This window comes from Clarias gariepinus, chromosome 27, assembly GCF_024256425.1.
Source record: "Clarias gariepinus isolate MV-2021 ecotype Netherlands chromosome 27, CGAR_prim_01v2, whole genome shotgun sequence".
NCBI lineage: Eukaryota > Metazoa > Chordata > Actinopteri > Siluriformes > Clariidae > Clarias > Clarias gariepinus.
The window spans coordinates 10,865,144-10,874,304 of record NC_071126.1 but is presented as its reverse complement, the minus strand read 5'-3'; positions in this window follow the sequence as shown (position 1 = coordinate 10,874,304).

Sequence of the window (9,161 nt, the reverse complement as noted above, 5' to 3'; positions counted from 1 at the left end):
CATAAGTGATGCATCTTTGAGATTAAATCATATCGGTCATTAGTAATTTATGGACATAAGCGTGGTGCATGCTGTCCTCTTCAAAATACTATTCTGGAAAACAGGCTCTAAGTCATGTAAATGCCATTTTCTGATGCCTCATTAGGCATTAGGAATGATTGTGAGCTTGGGAAGATTGAGGGCTTCTTTCTACATGCTATAAAACTGAGGGTATGGATTCGCACAAATAATATAGCTCTTAGACCTTAAGGGCTATTAGATTCATTCATACAAAAATATTAAAAACTTATAAATTTGAAAAGTGATGCTTTTGTTCTGAGATGGTGTCCATAATTCTCTAATTATCAATTCCAAAATGATAATAGCATAAAAAATATGTGCTGCAACCCGGTTTTGTTCAAATGCCATCTTATTAACATCATTAAATAGATAAAGTCAAGGCAAGTTAATTTCTGTGTATGTAGCGATTAGTTATAATTCACTTACATGAAACAAGCATTGTGTATTCATAATCCTGACACACAAGAGCTGCTTTCTGTTTTACATGTTTTACAGCACTATGTGTAACAGGATTATCTTCGGTTTATGTAACTGGAAAAATAAATTAGGTTCTGCAATAGACACAGTGTTATGGATGTTATTTCCATCTAGTCAGAAAGCCACTTTTAACAGCCCCTTAGGTACAATCAGTGATGGCCAAGAGTATTGAGACAAAAGTGAATTTTAGTGTTTTAATGACATTCTCCAATTAAAAACATCATCTGTTTTGTCCACAGGGAGAACTAACATGCAGTATTAGTTTAAGAGTACAGAGGTAGCTCAGTGGTTAGGGTATTGGACTACTGTTGGGAAGGTCCCGGGTTCAAACCTAAGTTTTTTTTTATAATAGATATACAACATACAGTACTTTAAGACTGGAAGAAATCACCATTATTTAAGCAGTGAATTTATTAGCAGATCATAAATTAAATGGAAAACCTAGGACAAGTGTCTTCTCAATTTTTAGTCTCATGATGGCTTCTGAAACTTCTCCTGGAGTCAGACTTATGCTGCTGAGTTGATAGATCAATATTAGCAACCACCACTGAAATCATTAATAATTGAGAATCTGATGTCTTTTTAACAACATATGCAGGATGGAGATGAGGTTCATTCCCATGTTAATAATATTTTCCCTACTAAGTCTCATATACTGTATGTTTCTGATTCCAAGGGCAAGTCAAAGTTGATATTAGACTCTGCTTCTTTAGCAGAAAAGGACAAAGAGTTGTTACATATGCCCTGTACCTAGCAGCTCAATCTCTTCCTGTTGATGCTCGCCTTCCTATGATTCCTATAATCAAGGTTTTGTGTATGTCTTACAAATCTATTATTTGAGCGATGCATCTCTACATCATACGCTGCTTCCATATTTATTTAAAGCACTATTTATTCTTCAGAAAACATTTAACAAAATAACAGTTTAATAATTCATAAAGCTCCATGCTGGTATGGAGTTTTATCATCGCACACATCCACCCCCTCATTCTTCCTGCTATATACTCACAAGAGGTAATAAGATCTATCATCTAGCTGTTCTTAACAATGATGTCATGTTGTGTGATGAATGCTACCCCACAGCATTTGAATGAAGTATGGCATTAGCATTAAAATCACACATTCATCATAGCGGACAGAGCCCTATTCACTTTACACAGTCTATCTCTATGTTCTAGGGACAACATACTTGGTGTTAAATTATTAACATATGGCTACAACGTTCCTGTGACATTGGCTTAATCAAATGAGACATCTATAGAAAGTAAAAAAGAACACATTCTTGGTGGATGTTCTTTCTCAGTTCCTCACAGCTCTTCAGCTACTTCTTACTTTTACTGTACACTACATACATGGCCTGATACTGAACACTTCCAAACCATTATGTTTCCTCCCACTTTCTGCCCACACAAATCAATTGTACTGTTCTGCCTTCGTTGCTAATTACCTAAAGTTTAATAGTGTATTCTCAGAAAGCCAGAGCAATTATAGAATGTGTAGTATTCAGTACATAAATTGAAATAGGCCTTTTTAGCAGAATATTGGTGTGATCTTGTTTGAGCTTCTCTCACTCTGTTCCTCTCTTTGTCTCTTTCTCTGCAGATTACTGTAGCTTAAGAGTGCTTGTGTCCATCACTGGTTGTCATGGAGACTGCACAGTTAATCCGCACCTACTGTATATTTTGCAATGAAATATATCAACACCATGCATGTCATGTAAGAGCAGAAACAAACTGCTTATTATATATATATATATATATATATATATATATATATATATATATATATATATATATATATATATATACTTACTTTTCTCCTGCTTTTTCTTATTATTATATAATAATATATATTATAATATACAATATTACAATTTGCAATATTAATATTTATTATATTTATTTAATATATTATAAATATTATTACTATTTATAATATGTATATTATTATTATTATTATTAATAATAATAATAATAATAATAATAATAATAATTATTATTATTATTATTATTATTATTATTATTATAATATGAGGCAAAGTGTTTGTCATGCCCAGCAGACAGGTTTTGACAGTACATATTATCATCTGGGTATTAAAACAGCCATTAACACTAAACCATAAAATTGTTTTAAATTCCTTTAATTCATAAATGAATACCAGGTGGATATTTTAAATATATATTGTAATTTAGTATTAAAATATTTTTAAAATATTAATCAAGTTTTTCTTTTCCTGAAGTGTGTATGCATTTTTTGACTGATTCTGGTATATATGATACTTATTAAAGAATATTATATAAAAAAGTAAAGAACAAAATACAAACATAAGGTAATTATGCTCTTATGTAATAAACTAGTTGTTGTTAAACAGTACAGTTCATGGACATTATCCTTTTGTATAACTAATTTTTCCAGTAATAATTCCTAACAAGACATAATGTCCTTATACCCTGCCCAATTATAAAAGTCACACAGTTTAATAATTTATTTCATCACCTTTATCTTTGATTACAGCACACAATGTAGTTGCCAATTCATGTGTGAAAATGATTCAACATACTCCAAGAGACATTCTTTCACAGTTTAAGTCTGTGATAGGGCCGAGCCGTCAGGGAAGAAAAAATCAATTAAGAGATAATCTGGTCATTCAGTACATTCTGGTCGTCAGCTGACTTCATTGTATTGCGACATAAGCATTGTTGCTGAGCCTAGACCTGACCAACTAAAGCAATCCCAGATCGTAGCACTGCTTCTGAAGAGTTGTAGAGTAGGCACTATGCATTGCTTCATGCGCTTCCTTTTTTACGCTGACACAACCATTACTCTGAAATAGGAACTCATCAGACCACATGACCCTTTACAATCTTTATGCTTTCTAGCAAACTAAAGCATTTTATTCTGATTAGCTTCAGTGACAAGTGGTTTTCTTATGAGTTGTCGTGTCATTCAGTGTCTGGAAATGCTCATACTTTTACTGTTAAACACAGCTATGACTTTATTTTGTCCAGACAGTGTATGCAGAGGTTGAAAAAGTATATTGTCCAAAAATGTTCAAATTTGCATATGTCTCAGTTCTTGTCTCTGAAAAGCTGTCCAAAACCACCAATTCAGGAGTTTTTTTTTTTTTTTTTCATTATTATTATTGAGTATTTTAATTTAGGGTTTGCTAAACATGACGCAAGTCACATAAAGAGGTGTTGTATATAAAATTTAATCAGTGTTGTTGAACAAGGGAAGCTCGCAGTTGACATGGTTACAGCACAAGATAACATTTTTGCTAAGCACATGGAAAAACATGGATATTAAGCATAAGCTAGCTAAGTACAACACTGAGGATATTAGGCTAGCTAGCGCATACGCCTGTTATATAGACAATGGAAAGGCCAAAAGTGTTCTAAAATCTCCAAATATGTTGTTATATTTCACGGAAAAGCTTAAAAAAACTAAGAAAAAAGACTTCCCACATTCATACATTCTGCCATGTTAAAAAAAGTCAATGTGGTGATACAGTGTTACAGTGGCAATATACTGTATAACACATTGAGTAACGCTCTTTTTTTTAAGCTTCAAAAGGCTGTGTATCCTTAAAGGTCATACCAGGACACGGGGAGGCCACTTCATTCCATTGTGCTGAGCGCATGGTTACAGAATTGGTCAAGGCTAACACTAGTCAGTTACCACTCACTCTCTGTAGCCACTCTCTCAGAAATATTGCTGCTGTGTGCAATTTTGGGTACCCTGGTATTTCCTGAAATGATCTGGTATAAAATAAAAATGCCATCGTGGGTTTGCGTATAATTCTGATGCACAGTTCTAAAGCTGTAGTAACGAATGCACAAACTCTTTGACCCGACTTTGGATCGTGCAAAGGGAACAAAAAATTGTAGATTGAAACCCCCTCCTTTGGTTTGGTGCACAATAATTACTTAGACTGTTGCTGTAGGATTAACACATGCTCCTAGTTTGGAATTGTAAGATGTTTGTAGATTTGTTAATTTGTTATTTACTTCAAAGATGGATTAAATTGGCCCAAGAAGGAATCAATACACTTACCACTTAAAAAAATATTGGAGATACATAAATATATATTGATATATACACATGCATATATCCTGCAAATTGTTATGGACATACCATACAGTACCATACCTGCTTATATTCCTCCGTATACCCCTTTTCCACTTCATAGCATTATCTATTCTGTAGTTACTGCATATACACACTGCATAGCCATGTAACACAATATTTACTGCATTTAATGTATGTCTACTTATTAAACCTGCACCTTATACAGTAATTTGCACAATGCCTACATTTGCACTGATATACTCAATTTAACATCCAGTTATTCAACAGAGCATCCTATCAGGTGCATTGTTGTAGAAAAACTATTAAGGATCAACAATATAGTATGAATTGGTTCTGATATAGCATTGGTAATGATATAGCTTTATCACATCATGCAGGTGGCAAGCACATGTATATATATTAATTTATACTTTTTTAAAATTTATTAGGCAAAATGGTGTAAAAATCATGCCCTGATCATTTTAAATAAGGAATAAATCTAATTTTCTTATTTCAGAATGCAAGAGAATACCATATTATCATCAGGAAATATGTTTTCCAGGTACGAAATAGTATTGAGGGATTTTGTAATATATACATGCTTATGGTACTTTTTATACCCTGGAAAAGAGAAATGTTTTTGTTTCAAATTTGTAACTAATTTCAGGAAAGTCAACTGGCATTTTATCGAAAATGGTTTTGCTGGTTTTATTTTTACCATGGAATAAAAAAAAAATATGTCTAAAATAAAAAACAAGGAACACTGAGAACTCGACTGGAGTTCTATCTATCTAGGAAACTCTGTAGTCCAACCAGGGACTGTGGAGGCCAATGGTGACAATTCTATTTAATCCAATTTTGTACAACTGTGGTAGGACCTCCAGTCATCATTCACACACTATGAGCAATTTGGGAACGCTAATTACCCTAATCTACAGTACATGTCTTTGGACTGTGGGAGGAAACTGGAGAATCCGGAGGCGCGAATTGAACCCAGGACCTGGAGGTGCAAGGCAACAGTGCTAACCACTATGCCATCTTCAGTCTGTGTGCATGGTCCAGTGTTGTGCATTGGGGGCTTCCTCCTGGGTACCCCAGTTTCCTTCAATGGTCCAAAGTGTATGAATTCGAATGTGTGTGTGTTTGTGCCTTGTAATGACTTGGCACCCCATTCAGGGTGTACTTCGCCTTGCTGCCTATGTCCCCTGGGATATATTCCAGCTTCCATGACCCTCCATAGGATAAGTGTTATAGACAATGTATATATAGTGCAATATATACCTCGCATTGCTAAATTCCTACATTTTTCATGGATAAGAAAAAAAAAAACAGTCCTCTCTACCTTATAAAGCTTGGTTTGTAAGTAAATGCAAGCAAAATATGTGAAAAAAAAAAGATTTCATCATCCATACGAAATATCTTGGCACTAAAATTGCAACCCTGTGTACTGTATGCCAAAATATTTCAATACTGATGTATTAGCATTGAATTCCTGAAAAAAAGATCTCCTGAACAAAAACCCCTCCATACTTCTCTGAATAAGTGCAGACATTTCAGTTTTTACGCTTAGCCTTAGAAAGCAAACATTAAGTCTCCCTGAGTAATGATAGCACTGAGGTCAGTTGTAAAGGAGGGTAGCTCAAACTGTGAGTTGCATGTGTGTCTTTGCCACTGTGACCTCACTCACAGATTAGTATCAGTTAAAATGGAAAACCAACAAGAGGTGTCGTACCAAGTGAAACAGTTATAAAAAGGTATTACAAAAATGACAGAAGCATTACATGTACATTCATAATCAAAACTGTAACTCTAAGGTTGGCTCAGGTCTACAGACTCATAAGAAACTAGAACATATCAAGAATTGTTTGGAGTGTGATGTACAAGTAGAGGGTCGTGCATATTTATACACATGTGAAACATTTATTAAGCACAGAACATCTTTAGGATTTCCAGGTAAACGGGCCATATGCCGCACTACAATAAAAGAAAGCCTTTAAATTCAGGGTCTTATTCTGTCAGTTCTCTGATCTTCTTTAGGTTGAGGATTGCACATGGAATTCTGTGCTCTCATCTTTGATTATGCATATAACCCACCACCAGCCCTCACACACACAATACACCTACCAAGCCCTGCTGTAGCCTTCATCAAGGCTGCTGTGGTGCCGTGTGGTTGCCATGGTGACCAGCCAGACGCAAAGCATCGTGAGCAACAATAGGATTTTCCATGTGCGAGCAGAATGCAAAACGGTGAGCAGATTCTCAGCCTCTCAAAGCCTCTTGAACCAACACATACAGAACCTTTCAAATACAGTATTAAGAAAATGAATTGGAAATTAAAAAAAAAAATGTATTGGATCTAAATATAAATATGATTTATGGTTTGAAGATGAGATTAGAGTGTTACAGTTTTCTCAGGAATCTGCTCAAAAAAATTTCATTTTGCTTCAAGCTTTCTGGAGCATTCTTTTGCTTTTTGCCCTGGGCCTTCCCCTCACCTTATTAAACTAAAGAATGACTCATGTTCCCACATTACCTCACCCCAGAGACCTGTCCCACCAGTCTATACACACAGACGCACACACGAACACACACACATTGTTCACAGAAATGACAGACTAAAAGAGAAGTACAACTTATGGATCTTTAAATGCATTGTTCATTTATTAGAGCACTGATTACATAAGTAATCTCAATCTCTCGCTCAAACACAGACTCTATCGAGCAGCAGTAAGCAGAGTTGATATTAAGTTGTGGAGAGAGCATACTATATTTATAATAGCTGAAAACCTTGCATGCTGGATTCAGAATTTTTTTGCCATCCTTCTATAAAACAGTGCGACACTCATGCTGCACAACCTTTACCAAACTGCACCCACTGCCTCCTACACCTCCCTCCTTGGTCTACTCCATCTGTGGAGGGCAAAAAGATAGGCAAAATGTGCCAGACTAGAGCAAGAGTGCAATACTGGGATACAGTAGGAGGAATGCAGTAGTAATGTCCATGCCAGCAGTTACCAACTGTTCCTGATTTCCATAAACTCTAATGCTGTGCTTTGCATAAAGAACATTCGAGTATGCCTGGGAGGCAGAAAATCAGAAGACATAGGAGGGAGGCAGCTCTCATCAAACAGGTTAGGCAGGGTGGTTTGGCCCGGAGAGAACATATATATATATATATATATATATATATATATATATATATATATATATATATATATACACACACACACACACACACACAGGCACACACATTGGTGTTCAAATCTAGACATATGCAGGAATCACACAATTATTTTAGGAAAAAAAGATTAACTCATGGAATTACTAATTTAATGAAAATCTCTTAGCTATGTATGAGGTTTTCCTCAGATCCATCTTAAAACCATATAATAAGGTATATTAACATAGCACGTTATTATAATTCCTGTTTTGACACAAATCTATAGAACATTAAACCCTGCCCAAGCAAGCATAATTCCATGGTAAATTATTAAGGCAGATGAAAGAGTTGCATGTGAAATACTGAGCAGCTCCCACTCTGAAGTCTCTCCATTTGTTTCTGTTTCCATGGAACCGCATGTCCTCATGTCATAACGCTCTCTTACACTCCCACACAAACCCACTTGAGCAGCCGCCCTCACACACACATTATACAAAGGAGATCACGCTGATCTGTGGTCATAGAAAAAGATCTATTATGCAAAGCAAAAGAAATCCATGTTTAAATTAACACCTGCAATAATTATTCAGTCTTACAGCAGTCAGTCTTCATCCCAGCTGGACTCATATAAACACTGTAGGTGGTCAATATTCAACAACTTGAATTCAGATACCATGTGAAAAGAAACAAGGGTCATGTGAGGATTTCACCTGCTGTTGTGTTGTACAGTTTTTTGTGAGGGTTTCAATTTCAGTAGTTGTATTCTTTATTTGTCTGTAGCTTCAATTAATGTGAATTGGGGGGAAAAAAAAGAATGACATATTTGAAGCTGTCAAAATAGAACTGCCCACGTTCGCCCTCTAGCGGAATGTGCGTGTCTAGCAGTCTCATTTCATGGTTATATAGGGCAGGGATATATATCAGGGATGAGTTTTACTGAAAAAAATAATTCCACAGAAGGTCTCAACACATATTTATTGCATTACCAAAGCATTTAAATGGTCTGATTATATATATAGAGAGAGAGCAGCACAGAGGCTTAGTGGTTCACAATGTTGCCTTGCACCTCTAGGGTCCGGGTTTGATTCTCACCTCGGGGTCTGAGTGCATGGAGTTTGCATGTTCTCCCCGTGCTTGTGGAGCTTCCTTTGGGTGCTCTGGTTTCCTCCCAGAGTCCAAAGACATGCAGATTAGGTTCATGGGCATTCCCAAATTGCCTGGAGAGTGTGCATGTGTGTGTGTGCACTGCAATGGAACCTTGTACACAAGATAAAGCATTACAGACGATGTGAGTGAGTGAGCTTATATATAAGTCCAGCAACACAACCGGACACGCCACACCGCTAAACCAATCACCTTTAAGTTAATTTTTTTTCATTAAACCTTTATTTGTCAC